We start from the raw sequence: 15,574 nt of genomic DNA, 5'->3' as shown, positions 1-15,574 counted from the left end.
CCTTCTTGGAATTCAGCTCCTCGAAGCTCGGAGTGTTCCCTGCGCTGTGTGGTGGGTGCACAGGATCTCCACCCTTCATCCAAACCTGCTTCTGCTGCCCTTTCCCCCTTGTCAGGCCCCATAGCCCACAGTGAGGAGGACAAGGGACTGGAGGAGCTCTGAGAGATGCACTTTGACTACAGAAATTGGAGGTGTTTGGGATTATCAGGGTGGAACATTTTTTAACTTACTGAGAAATTCTTTGGCCTAGTATATGATCGATTTATACATACAACACATACACACACACACATATATCCTATGAATAGTGAAAACAACCCAAATGTCCAACAATAAGGGAGCAGTTCAATAAATTGTGGTGCATCCATGTGATAGAATATCATAAATCACTAGAAATAATGTTTTTGAAGACCATTTAAACATAAGAAAGTGTTCATGATGTCAAAAAGATACAAAACTATACATGCAGTATGATGTTGATTTTGTTAAAAATATTTACAGTCACAACAAAACTATTGAAAGAAAAGAGCCAAAATGTGAACAGGAATGTTACCTGTTTTCTATAATAAGCATCACTTTTATAATCAGGAAAAAAAATGTTTTTTTAAAACTTGTCTCTTAATATCTAAAAGGGGTTATCTTACCTTTTTAGAGAAAAAAATTATAGAGAATAAATTTTTGAGCACAGGGAACTATACTCAATATCTTGTAATAACCTATAATGGAAGAGAATGTAAAAAAAGAATATATATATATTTATATATGGGTAAATGAATCACTTTGCTGTATACCTGAAAGTAACATAACATTGTAAATCAACTATATTTCAACAAAAATTATAAAAAAGTATTTCAAGGACCAGGGCTTCACTGGCAGAAGGCTGAAGAAACGATATAATATCTGATTTTACATATTTTATATTGAGTAGAAAATAAAAGGGACTTTTATCAAAAAAACATTTTGTATATAGTAATCCTCATTTGCTAATGATATCACTCTATATTTTGAGTACTGACTCAACTGTTACAGTGAATTAAAAATCTACAATTGTGCTGTCACATTCTCCTCATTTTACTAGTTTTTGCTTTTTGCAATTTGTTGCTATGTTATTTTATCATGTACAACTCAAATAATGCTATGACAATTACCAAATACATATACCCAATAGGTTTTTGTGAAAATTAAATAATCTATTAGTGAGCTTAATGCAGTGTCTGGCACATAGCTCATACTCAACAAATGTTGGCTATTATTAGCAGTAGTATTTTGAGGTTAATATTGCTACTTGTGTTTTCCATTTGTTTGAATTTAACCAATGTACCTTGCCAATCTTTTTTTTTTTTTTGGCTGCGCCGTGCAGCTTGCGGGATCTTAGTTCCCTGACCAGAGATCGAACCCGCACCCTCAGCAGTGAAAGCGTGGAGTCCTAACCACTGAACCGTCAGGGAATTCCCTGCCAGTCATTTTTTAAACAATCTTATAAAACTTTTAAAGGAAATTCAGCAAAGGAAAGCCATTAAAATTGAACTAGGAGTCAAAGACTTGATTTTTAAGTTCTGCTTCTCCGACATACTTGCTATGCAAACTCTGGGCCTCACTATACCCACTTGTATTGGTGGTGGGTCTCAGAAAAATCACCATTTTGCATCTGGCCAAGTCCTTCTGCTTGCAATAGGGCTTTCTCCCTTTGGCCGCCAGATTGTTCCCTAAATTATAAACTCTCAGTTATAAACAAGATGACCCAATTTTTTAAAAATGTAGTAGTCAGAAATGTAAAAAAGTGTGATTAGTTTTTAGTGATACAATTTGAAAGGACTAGGGGGGTTACGTGAAGGCTGTGAAAGGCTACAACTGTACCCAGAAAGCACTATACAAAGAGATGCCCTCTGTCCCTCTCTCTGTAGCTGCCTGACAATTAGGCCGCACAGCCAAAAGGTGCCCTCACTGTTACGCAGGCTGCAACGCACCGGAGAACGGCAAGCCCTCCCCTAAACAGAAGAGACAGCCCTAGCCCTCAGAGAAGAAGATAATGCCCACTTCCTCTCTCTGCCTTCAGTGTACACACACCAGGCCCTGCCTAGAAAAAGGAGGGCTGTAACCCTAGCCACCCCTGACCGATGACCTGTCCCTTGCTAAGGATTATCAGAAGGTAGCCTGAAAAGCTTACTTTGGTTTACTCATCTGGTAAGTATGTGTTCTCTGAATAAGGGCCCAATGGGTTAGATGAAAAGAATGTATTTTTAGATCCTCCATTAGGATAGAAAATTGGTCTTTAACCAATATTAATATAGTGCTATGCTTACCAACTAATGTATTAAAGATCAAGTAGAATAAGAGTTGTGAAAACATTTTGTAAACTCCAAAATGATCTATAAACATAAAAGGAAGTGGACTGTGTTTAAATAAATAACTATAAGTAACTTAACTTGAATCAAAAATCTCTGCTTCTGTTCCATGTACATGGATTAGAAAACTCAGTATTAAAACATCAGTTCTCTACTGAGCCTGCGCTCTAGAGCCTGCGAGCCACAACTACTGAGCCCGTGAGCCACAACTACTGAAGCCCTCATGCCTAGAGCCCGTGCTCCACAAGAGAAGCCACCACAGTGAGAACCCTGCGCACCGCAACGAAGAGTAGCCCCCGCTCGCCGCAACTAGAGAAAGCCCGCGTGCAGCGATGAAAACCCAACACAGCCAAAAATAAATAAATAAAATAAATTTAAAAAAAAATTAAAACATCAGTTCTCCCCAACCTGATTACAGAGTCAGTGAAATCCCACTTAAAATTCCAACACGACTTTTTGTAGAAGTCAATAAGCTGAGTCTAAAAATCTATGGAGGGGACTTCCCTGGTGGTCCAGTGGTAAAGAATCTGCCTTCCAATGCGGGGACGCAGGTTGGATCCCTGGTCGGGGAACTAAGATGCCACATGCCGCGGAGCAACTAAGCCTGTGCACCACAACTACTGAGCTCATGCACCTCAACGAGAGAGCCCGCATGCCGCAAACTACAGAGCCCACGCGCCACAACTAGAAAGAGAAAACCCACTCACCACAATGACAGAGAAGCCCATGCACTGCAACAAAGAACCCATGTGCCGCAACAAAAAAAAAAGATTCTGCATGCCTCAATGAAGATCCCGTGTGCCACAACTAAGACCCAAGGCCGCCAAAACATAAAGAAAAAATAAATAAATAAAGCACTGTGACTTAAAAAAAAAGAAAAATAAAAATGGTTAAAATGGTAAATTAAAAAAAAAAAATCTATGGATAAGCAAAGGAACTAAAATAAGCAAAAAACAACTTTGAAAAAGAACAAAGTTGAAGGATTCCTGCTACCTGATTCCAAGCCTTCCTATAAATGTATAGCAATCAAAGCAGTGTGATATTAGCAAAATGACAGGCATAGAGACCAATGGAACAGAAGACAGAGTCCAGAAATAGACTCACACATATATGGTCAATTGATTTTCAACAAAGGTGCCATGGCAGTTCAATAGGGAAAGGAAAGTCTTCTCAACAAATGATGCTGGAACAATTCAACACCCATATGCAAAAAGAGTGGTCCTCCAAACCATACTTTGCACCACATAAAAAAAAAATAACTTGAAATTACCGAAGCATAAAACCTAAAACTATAAAACTTCTAGAAGAAAACAAAGGAAAAAAAATCTTTGTGACCGTGAGTTAAGCAAAGAATTCTTAGATAAAACATAAAAGACACAAATCATAAAAGAACAAATTTGATAAATTGGACCTCATCAAAATTTAAAACTTCTGCTCTTCAAAACCTTAAGAAGGGCTTCCCTGGTGGTGCAGTGGTTAGGAATCCACCTGCCAATGCAGGGGACACAGGTTCGAGCCCTGGTCCAGGATGATCCCACATGCCGTAGAGCAACTGAGCCCGTGTGCCACAACTACTGAGCCTGCACTCTAGAGTCCGTGAGCCACAACTACTGAGCCCGTATGCCACAACTACTGAGGCCCGCGCACCTAGAGCCTGTGCTCCGCAACAAGAGAAGCCACCGCAATGAAAAGCACGTGCACTGCAGCAAAGAGCAGCCCCTGCTCACCGCAACTAGAGAAAGCCCATGCACAGCAACGAGGACCCAACACACCCAAAAATAAAAAACAAATAAATAAATTAAACAAAAAAAAAGAAAAAAACAGCAATTATAAAAAAAAAAAAAACTTTAAGAAAATTAAAAGATAAGCCACAAACTGGGCTAAAATATTTGCAAACTACATCTCTGATGAAGAAATGGTATCCAAAATATATAAAGAACTCTCACAACTCAATAAAAAAAAAAAATGAACAACTCCATTTAAAAACTGGGCAAAAGATTTAAACAGACATTTCTCCAAAGAAGAGATAAGAATGGTAAATAAGCATACACAAAGATGCTCAACATCATAAGTCATTACGAAAATGCAAATTAAAACCACGAGATACCACTACACATGCACTAGAATGACCAACTTTTTAAAACTGATAAACCGGGGCTTCCCTGGTGGTGCAGTGGTTAAGAATCTGCCTGCCAATGCAGGGGACATGGGTTCGAGCCTTGATCCAGGAAGATCCCACATGCTGCGGAGCAACTAAGTCCATGCGCCACAACTACTGAGCCTGCGCTCTAGAGCCCATGAGCCACAACTACTGCAGCCCACATGCCACAACTACTGAAGCCCGTGCACCTAGAGCCCGTGCTCCACAACAAGAGAAGCCACTGCAATGAGAAGCCCGCGCACCGCAATGAAGAGTAGCCCCTGCTCGCCACAACTAGAGAAAGCCCGTGCACAGCAATGAAGACCCAATGCAGCCAAAAATAAATAAAAATAAAATAAATTAATTAAAAAATAATAATAATTAAAAAATAAATAAATAAAACTGATACACCACCACCTCACACCCATTAGGATGACTACTATAAAAAACAACAACGAAAAACAAACAAAAACAGAAAATAATAATAACAGTGTGGAGAAATGGGAACCTTTGTACACTGTTGGTAGGAGTGTAAAATGGTACAGCCACTGTGGAAAACAATATGGGGGTTCCTCAAGCCATTAAAAATAGAATTACCATATGATCCAGCAATCCCACTTCCGGGTATGTATCAACAAGAATTGAAAGCAGGATCTCAAAGAGATATTTTCACACCCGTGTTCAGAGCAGCATCATTCACAATAGCCAAGATGTGGAAGCAACCCAAGTGTCCATCAATGGATGAATGGATAAACAAAATGTGGCATATATATATATACAATGAAGTATTATTCAGCCTTAAAAAGGAAGGAAATCCTGTCACATGCTACAATATGGATGAGCATTGAGGGCATTATGCTAAATGAAATAAGCCAGTCACAAAAAGACAGGTATTGTGTGACTCCATTTATATAATGTACCTAGAGTAGTCAAATTTATAGAGACAGAAATTGGAATAGTGGTTGCCAGGGGCTGGGGAATGAGGCAGTAGGGAGTTGTTGTTTAATGGGTATGGAGTTTTAGTTTTATAAGATGAAAAAGTTCAGGAGACTGGTTACACAACAACGTGAATATACTTAACACTACTGAACTATACACTTAAAAATGGTTAAGATGGGAGGGAGGAACCAAGATGGCGGAGTAGAAGGACGCGCTCTCACTCCCTCTTGCAAGAACACCAGAATCACAACTAGCTGTTGGACAATCATCAACAGGAAGACACTGGAACTCACCAAAAAAGATACCTCACATCCAAAGACAAAGGAGAAGCCACAGTGAGATGGCAGAAGGGGCGCAATCACAGTAAAATCAAATCCCATAACTGCTGGGTGGGTGACTCACAGACTGGAGAACACTTATACCACAGAAGTCCACCCACTGGAGTGAAGGTTCTGAGCCCCACGTCAGGCTTCCCAATCTGGGGGGTCCAGCAACGGGAGGAGGAATTCCTAGAGAATCAGACTTTGAAGCCTAGTGGGAATTGATTGCAGGACTTGGACAGGACTGGGGGAAACAGAGACTCCACTCTTGGAGGGCACACACAAAGTAGTGTGCGCATTGGGACCCAGGGGAAGGAGCAGTGACCCCAAGGGAGACTGAACCAGACCTACCTGTTAGTGTTGGAGGGTCTCCTGCAGAGGCGGGGGGCGGGCTGTGGCTCACCGTGGGGACAAGGACACTGACAGCAGAAGTTCTGGGAAGTACTCCTTGGCATGAGCCCTCCCAGAGTCTGTCATTAGCCCCACCAAAGAGCCCAGGTAGGCTCCAGTGTTGGGTTGCCTCAGGCAAAACAACCAACAGGGAGGGAACCCAGCCCCACCCATCAACAGTCAAGTGGATTAAAGTTTTACTGAGCTCTGCCCACCAGAGCAACAGTCAGCTCTACCCACCACCAGTCCCTCCCATCAAGCCTCTTAGATAGCTTCATCCACCAGAGGGCAGAGAGCAGAAGCAAGAAGAACTACAATCCTTCAGCCTGTGGAACAAAAACCACATTCACAGAAAGACAGACAAGACGAAAAGGCAGAGGGCTATGTACCAGATGAAGGAACAAGATAAAACCCCAGAAAAACAACTAAATGAAATGGAGATAGGCAACCTTCCAGAAAAAGAATTCAGAATAATGATAGTGAAGATGATCCAGGACCTCGGAAAAACAATGGAGGCAAAGATCGAGAAGATGCAAGAAATATTTAACAAAGACCTAGAAGAATTAAAGAACAAACAAACAGAGATGAACAATACAATAACTGAAATGAAAACTACACTAGAAGGAATCAATAGCAGAATAACTGAGGCAGAAGAATGGATAAGTGACCTGGAAGACGGAATGGTGGAATTCACTGCTGTGGAACAGAATAAAGAAAAAAGAATGAAAAGAAATGAAGACAGCCTAAGAGACCTCTGGGACAATATTAAACGCAACAACATTCACATTATAGGGGTCCCAGAAGGAGAAGAGACAGAGAAAGGACCCGAGAAAATACTGGAAGAGATTATAGTCGAAAACTTCCCTAACATGGGAAAGGAAATAGCCACCCAAGTCCAGGAAGTGCAGAGAGTCCCATACAGGATAAACCCAAGGAGAAACACTCCAAGACACATAGTAATCAAGCTGGCAAAAATTAAAGACAAAGAAAAATTATTGAAAGCAGCAAGGGAAAAATGACAGGCAACATACAAAGGAACTCCCATAAGGTTAACAGCTGATTTCTCAGCAGAAACTCTACAAGGCAGAAGGGAGTGACATGACATATTTTAAGTGATGAAAGGGAAGAACCTACAACCAAGATTACTCTACCCGGCAACGATCTCATTCAGATTCAATGGAGAAATCAAAAGCTTTACAGACAAGCAAAAGCTAAGAGAATTCAGCACCACCAAACCAGCTCTACAACAAATGCTAAAGGAACTTCTCTAAGTGGGAAACACAACAGAAGAAAAGTACCTACAAAAACAAACCCAAAACAATTAAGAAAATGGTCATAGGAACAGACATATCAATAATTACCTTAAACGTGAATGGATTAAATGCTCCAACCAAAAGACACAGGCTTGCTGAATGGATACAAAAACAAGACCCATATATATGCTGTCTACAAGAGACCCACTTCAGACCTAGGGACACATACAGACTGAAAGTGAGGGGATGGAAAAAGGTATTCCATGCAAATGGAAATCAAAAGAAAGCTGGAGTAGCAATACTCATATCAGATAAAATAGACTTTAAAATAGAGAATGGTACAAGAGACAAGGAAGGACACTACATAATGATCAAGGGATCAATCCAAGAAGAAGATGTAACAATTATAAATATATATGCACCCAACATAGGACCACCTCAATACCTAAGGCAACTGCTAACAGCTATAAAAGAGGAAATCGACAGCAACACAATAATAGTGGGGGACTTTAGCATCTCACTTACACCAATGGGCAGATCATCCAAACAGAAAATTAATAAGGAAACACAAGCTTTAAATGACACAATAGACCAGATAGATTTAATTGATATTTATAGGACATTCCATCCAAAAACAGCAGATTACACTTTCTTCTCAAGTGCGCACGGAACACTCTCCAGGATACATCACATCTTGGGTCACAAATCAAGCCTCAGTGAATTTAAGAAAATTGTAATTATATCAAGCATTTTTTCTGGCCACAACGCTATGAGATTAGAAATCAATTACAGGGAAAAAAACGTAAAAAACACAAACACATGGAGGCTAAACAATACGTTACTAAATAACCAAGAGATCACTGAAGAAATCAAAGAGGAAATCAAAAAATACCTAGAGACAAATGACAATGAAAACACGACGATCCAAAACCTATGGGATGCAGCAAAAGCAGTTCTAAGAGGGAAGTTTATAGCTATACAAGCCTACCTCAAGAAACAAGAAAAATCTCAAGTAAACAATCTAACCTTACACCTAAAGGAACTAGAGAAAGAAGAACAAACAAAACACAAAGTTAGCAGAAGGAAAGAAATCATAAAGATCAGAGCAGAAATAAATGAAATAGAAACAAAGAAAACAATAGCAAAGATCAATAAAAGTAAAAGCTGGTTCTTTGAGAAGATAAACAAAATTGATAAACCATTAGCCAGACTCATCAAGAAAAAGAGGGAGAGGACTCAAATCAATAAAATTAGAAATGAAAAAGGAGAAGTTACAACAGACACCACAGAAATTCAAAGCATCCTAAGAGACTACCACAAGCAACTCTATGCCAATAAAATGGACAACCTGGAAGAAATGGACAAATTCTTAGAAAGGTATAACCTTCCAAGACTGAATCAGGAAGAAACAGAAAATATGAACAGACCAATCACAAGTAATGAAATTGAAACTGTGATTAAAAATCTTCCAACAAACAAAAGTCCAGGACCAGAAGGCTTCACAGGTGAATTCTATCAAACATTTAGAGAAGAGCTAACACCCATCCTTCTCAAACTCTTCCAAAAAATTGCAGAGGAAGGAACACTCCCAAACTCATTCTATGAGGCCACCATCACCCTGATACCAAAACCACACAAAGATACTACAAAAAAAGAAAATTACAGACCAATATCACTAATGAATATAGATGCAAAAATCCTCAACAAAATACTAGCAAACTGAATCCAGCAACACATTAAAAGGATCATACACCATGATCAAGTGGGATTTATCCCAGGGATGCAAGGATTCTTCACTATACGCAAATCAATCAATGTGATACACCATATTAACAAATTGAAGAATAAAAACCATATGATCATCTCAATAGATGCAGAAAAAGCTTTTGACAAAATTCAACACTGATTTATGATAAAAGCTCTCCAGAAAGTGGGCATGGAGGGAACATACCTCAACCTAATAAAGGCCATATATGACAAACCCACAGCAAACATGATTCTCAATGGTGAAAAACTGAAAGCATTTCCTCTAAGATCAGGAACGAGACAAGGATGTCCACTCTCACCACTATCATTCAACATAGTTTTGGAAGTCCTAGCCATGGCAATCACAGAAGAAAAAGAAATAAAAGGAATACAAATTGGAAAAGAAGAAGTCAAACTGTCACTGTTTGCAGATGACATGATACTATACATAGAGAATCCTAAAAATGCCACCAGAAATTTGGTAAAGTTGCAGGATACAAAATTAATGCACAGAAATCTCTTGCATTCCTATACACTAATGATGAAAAATCTGAAAGAGAAATTAAGGAAACACTCCCATTTACCACTGCAACAAAAAGAATAAAATACCTAGGAATAAACCTACCTAGGGAAACAAAAGACCTGTATGCAGAAAACTATAAGACACTGATGAAAGAAATTAAAGATGATACCAGCAGATGGAGAGATATACCATGTTCTTGGATTGGAAGAATCAATATTGTGAAGATGACTATACTACCCAAAGCAATCTACAGATTCAATGCAATCCCTATCAAATGACCAATGGCATTTTTTACAGAACTAGAACAAATCATCTTAAAATTTGTATGGAGACACAAAAGACCCCGAATAGCCAAAGCAGTCTTGAGGGAAAAAAACGGAGCTGGAGGAATCAGACTCCCTGACTTCAGACTATACCAGAAAGCTACAGTAATCAAGACAATATGGTACTGGCACAAAAACAGAAACATAGATCAATGGAACAGGATAGAAAGCCCAGAGATAAACCCACGCACCTATGGTCAACTAATCTATGACAAAGGAGGCAAGGATATACAATGGAGAAAAGACAGTCTCTTCAATAAGTGGTGCTGGGAAAACTGGACAGCTACATGTAAAAGAATGAAATTAGAACACTCCCTAACACCATACACAAAAATAAACTCAAAATGGATTAGAGACCTAAATGTAAGACCAGACACTATAAAACTCTTAGAGGAAAACATAGGAAGAACACACTTTGACATAAATCACAGCAAGATCTTTTTTGATCCACCTCCTAGAGTAATGGAAATAAAAACAAAAATAAACAAATGGGACCTAATGAAACTTCAAAGCTTTTGCACAGCAAAGGAAACCATAAACAAGATGAAAAGACAACCCTCAGAATGGGAGAAAATATTCACAAACGAATCAACGGACAAAGGATTAATCTCCAAAATATATAAACAGCTCATGCAGCTCAATATTAAAGAAACAAACAACCCAATCCAAAAATGAGCAGAAGACCTAACTAGACATTTCTCCAAAGAAGACATACAGATGGCCAAGAAGCACATGAAAAGCTGCTCCACATCACTATTTATTAGAGAAATGCAAATCAAAACTACAATGAGGTATCACCTCACACCAGTTAGAATGGGCATCATCAGAAAATCTACAAACAACAAATGCTGGAGAGGGTGTGGAGAAAAGGGAACCCTCTTGCACTGTTGGTGGGAATGTAAATTGATACAGCCACTATGGAGAACAGTATGAAGGTTCCTTAAAAAACTAAAAATAGAATTACCATATGATCCAGCAATCCCACTACTGGGCATATACCCAGAGAAAACCATACTTCAAAAAGACACATGCACCCCAATGTTCATTGCAGCACTATTTACAATAGCCAGGTCATGGAAGCACCCTAAATGCCCATTGACAGACAAATGGATAAAGAAGATGTGGTACATATATACAGTGGAATATTACTCAGCCATAAAAAGGAATGAAATTGAGTCATTTGTTGAGACGTGGATGGATCTAGAGACTGTCACACGGAGTGAAGTAAATCAGAAAGAGAAAAACAAATATCGTATATTAACGCATGTATGTGGAACCTAGAAAAATGGTACAGATGAACCAGTTTGCAGGGCAGAAGTTGAGACAGAGATGTAGAGAACAAACGTAGGGACACCAAGGGGGTAAAACCACGGTGGGGTGGGGATGGTGGTGTGCTGAATTGGGCGATTGGGATTGACATGTATAAACTGATGTGTATAAAATTGATGACTAATAAGAACCTGCAGTATAAAAAAACAAACAAACAAAAAAAAACAACGAATACTAAACTTTCTTTGGGTTATTTGTATGGAAATACGTTAATATAAATGTTTCAGACATTACATGAAATTTCTAAAAATCTTATATGTTCTGGTATAATGTTATAAGCCATAATTCTAGTTATTACTTTAAAATGTATATCTCAGAAATAACTAAAGTTCCTTGTCAATTGCATTATTATGAACTTTCATCAAATATTTAACTGTGGTCACTTTTAAGTCTTTTGTCATTTACAGACAGTTCTGGGTGTACTCTGATGCTTTCGCAAAAATGTTCCTATAAAAGGGTTTCATCTTCAAGGAATTCATGGAAAAGACTCTGACTATTACAGGTTTCTGGTAACTGACTGTACTGCTGAACTGAATGAATAAGCATTTTCAGAACTCTAATGGAAAACTGATGAATTCATAAAAGTGCTAACAAAAGATCAAGATGAAAAAAAAAATTAATTACATGGGACTGAGTGAACTGATGAGGATGATTATAATATTTGTGACTTTCTGTTTGAATAAAAAAAAAGAATCCCACATGGACTCAGAGGCAAAAAATATATAAATCAATTTTCACTGCAAAGTAAGGGCGCTGTTACAGTGGAGGATTACTGGACTGAATGTCAATATTATGACATAGTATGAGGTGTTTCGTGTCTGGTAATTGCAATCATTGTTGCTTTTGTTGTGGTCATCCATTTACAATGCTTGGTGTCAGTTTATTTATCTCTTGTAAAAATACAGTGTGTGTGTGTGTGTGTGTGAAAAAAATAAAATTAAATTAAAAGTAAAAAAAAAATGGTTAAGATGATAAATTTTATGTTGTGTTTTTTTAACCGCAATTAAAAAAAAAAAAAAATGAAATACCAAGGGCTGGAGAGAATGCAGAGTCACTGGAACATTGCTGGAATGTGAAATGGTATAGCCACTTTGTAAAACAGTTTGGCAGTCTCTTACAAAGTTAAATATACACTTACATTTGATCCAGCAGTTCCACTACTAGGTGTTTACACAAAAACTGAATGTGAATATCTTTATTCACAATTGCCAAAAGGTGGAAACAATCCAAATGCTCATCAAGTGATGAATGGATAAACAAATTATAGTACCTCCATACAATGGAATACTACTCAGCAATAAAAACAGTCAACTCTGATAACTGCAATGTAGTGGGTTGAATCACGTTCCCTCAAAAAGATTTGTTCAAGTCCTAACCCCAAGTACCCATGAATGTGACTTTATTTGGGAAGAGAATCTTTGCAGATGTAAACAAGTTAAGATGAGGTCATACTGGATTAGGGTGGGCCCTAAATCCAATGACTGGTGTCTTTATAAGAGAAGGAAGAGGGAGACTTGGACACAGACAAACAGGGAAGAAGGTCATATGGAATGGAGGCAGAGAGTAGAGTGATGGAGCTACAAGCCAAGGGACACCAAGGACTGGAGGCAACCAAGAGAAGCTAGGAAGAGATGAGGAAGGATTCTTCCCTAGAGTCCCCAGAGAGCACGGCCTTACGGACACCTTGATTTCACAATTCCAGCCTCAGAACTGTGAGAGAATAAATTTCTGCTGTTCAAAATGTAAGCCACCCAGTTTGTGGTACTTTGTTATGGCAGCTCTAGGAAACTCATACATGCCACAACATGGATGAGTCTCAAATGCAATTGCTAAGTGAAAGAAGAACTACACTTCTGATTCTGTTTATAGGACACATTGGAAAAGGCAAAACTACAGATCAGTGGTTCCAGAGGCTGGAGGTAGGGGATGGGAATAGATTACAAAGGGATATTAAGGGAACTTCTGGGGGATGATGAAACTGTTCTGTATCTTGATTGTGGTGGTAATTATACAACGTAACCTGTAAATCTAAAAAAGGTCAATTGTATTGCATATAAATTACACTTCAAAAATGTTTGCTTAAAAAAAAATTTATGCTCCTGGGATTCCCTTTTGTTCTCAGTTTGACAAGAATCCTGGGAAGGAGCTCCTATTGGCCTAATCAGGGATAATGTGAGGATCAAAATAACAATAATAGTTATAGATTATAAACCATGGAAAAAAATAAGAAATCACAAAACCACATATATAGAAATAAATAAATAAATGTATAAATTGAAAGTTTGATGAGAATCAGGATAAAGTATCTCCTCACAAAATACCTATTAGTTACAAAGGAGAAGAGTAACTTCAGAGTGGAGAAGACTGACAGACACCACCTTAACTACGTGATAAAAGTGAACATCATGAAAATGAAAAATCACCCTCTTAATGGGATACAATAACAGAACCACTTTTGGCTATTCCTGCCAAAGATGCATAATCTGAATCCAATCATGAAGAAACATCAGACAAACCCCAACCGAGGGATATTCTACAAAAGAACTGGCCTGTGATCTTCAGAAGTGGCAAGGTCACGAAAGTCAAAAATAATTTCTTTAATGTCAAAAATAAAAGATTGAAAAATTGTTCTAGACTGAAGGAGACTAAAGACAATGTATGTGCTCTGAACTGGATCCTTCTGCTGTAGAGGACAGTAATGGGACATCTGGTGAAACCTGAATGGGGTCTCAGGATCAAATGGTAATAATGCATCACTGTTAATTTCCTGATTTTGATGGCTCTATTCAGGTTATGTAGAACAACGGCCTTGCTTGTAGGAAATACACGGTGAAGCATTTTGGGTTGATAGGGCATTAAGTCAGCAACTTATTCTCAAGGGTAAAAATACAGTTATTTTTACTGTACATCCCACTTTTCTGTAAGTTTGTGATTGTTTCAAAGTGTAAAAATTACTCAGAGAAAGAATCCTGGGAAGCCCTGGGGCTGTCACTTCATCCCATCCGCCAATACACAAGGAAAAGGACACTATAGCACATTCTATATTCCTCTAAAGTTGACAGGAAAGTACCACAAAATCGGGATTTCAAATACAGCATATCTTGACAAAGTTTTATTTTCTGAAGCATGAAATCCAGCATAAAGCAGAGACCTACTTTATTTGGATACTGAATGACCCAATGGCCAACATGTAAGATAGTTTGATCTATAGAGGTAGATTTCTAATATAGGCAGTATTATAGTGAGATTCCAAAGTCATTATATTAAAGACAAGATTCCAGTGTACTAAGGTACAAATACGTTCATATAGTACTTTTTCTAATCACATTACATTTAAGAGTTCCTATTAGCACTCCCAAATGGAAGTCTCCATTTAAATAATATTTCTGCTTTACGGGACATCATCAAACAAGTGAACCAGGTTTCACAACAAAGAAAGAAGATAGTACTTTTAAAATGGAGAGGCGTCCAAATGAATAAACTTCATCTTAAAGTTTACATCTCAAATTTAACACTGAATCTTAAATTGTATAATTAGAATGTCAGGCTCCTAATTTTTCAAAGACTAGGATATCTAAATCTAATTCAGATCTTAAAAACAGTATCATATACCACTGTCTAAATCACCAATTCCACATTGTTTTGAACAAGGTTTTTCACTAATATGAATGATTAAAGCACCCTATGACACTGCACTAATCTAAATGCAATATAGGGACTTCCCTGGTGGCGCATTGGTTAAGAATCTGCCTGCCAGTGTAGGGGACAGGGGTTTGATCCCTGGTTTGGGAAGATTCCACATGCCGCGGAGCAACTAAGCCTGTGCACCACAACTACTGAGCCTGTGCTCTAGAGCCTGCAAGCCACAACTACTGAGCCCACGCACCACAACTACTGAGCCCACATACTGCAACTACTGAAGCCCATGCGTCTCAAGCCTGTGCTCCACAACAAGAGAAGCTGCTGCAATGAGAAGCCCACGCACCTCGACGAAGAGTAGCCCCTGCTCACCGCAACTAGAGAAAGTCCGCGTGCAGCAACGAAGACCCAACACAGCCAAAAAAAAAATTAATTAAAAAAAATTTAAAAATAAACGCAATATAGACCACTTATCTGTGCTGTAGGTTTGTCCTGTCCAGAATGGTAGGAACGAGCCACATGAAGGTAGTGAAACATGGCTGGTACAAATTAAGATGTGCTTGAAGTGCAAAATACACATCAGATTTCAAAGACTTAATTTAAAAAAAAGAAAAAAAGAATGTGAAA

General features: G+C 38.5%; 1 protein-coding gene across 4 annotated transcripts in view; it reads right to left on the bottom strand.

Annotated features, from left to right (window-relative positions):
* Window positions 1–15,574, bottom strand: part of CRTC3 (CREB regulated transcription coactivator 3) — a 109,326-nt gene that overhangs the window by 85,018 nt on the left and 8,734 nt on the right. The gene's annotated exons all lie outside the window — the stretch shown is intronic.

This window comes from Balaenoptera ricei, chromosome 2, assembly GCF_028023285.1.
Source record: "Balaenoptera ricei isolate mBalRic1 chromosome 2, mBalRic1.hap2, whole genome shotgun sequence".
NCBI lineage: Eukaryota > Metazoa > Chordata > Mammalia > Artiodactyla > Balaenopteridae > Balaenoptera > Balaenoptera ricei.
Note: the sequence above shows the minus strand (reverse complement) of the source record. Positions and strands in the feature narration are given on the sequence as shown.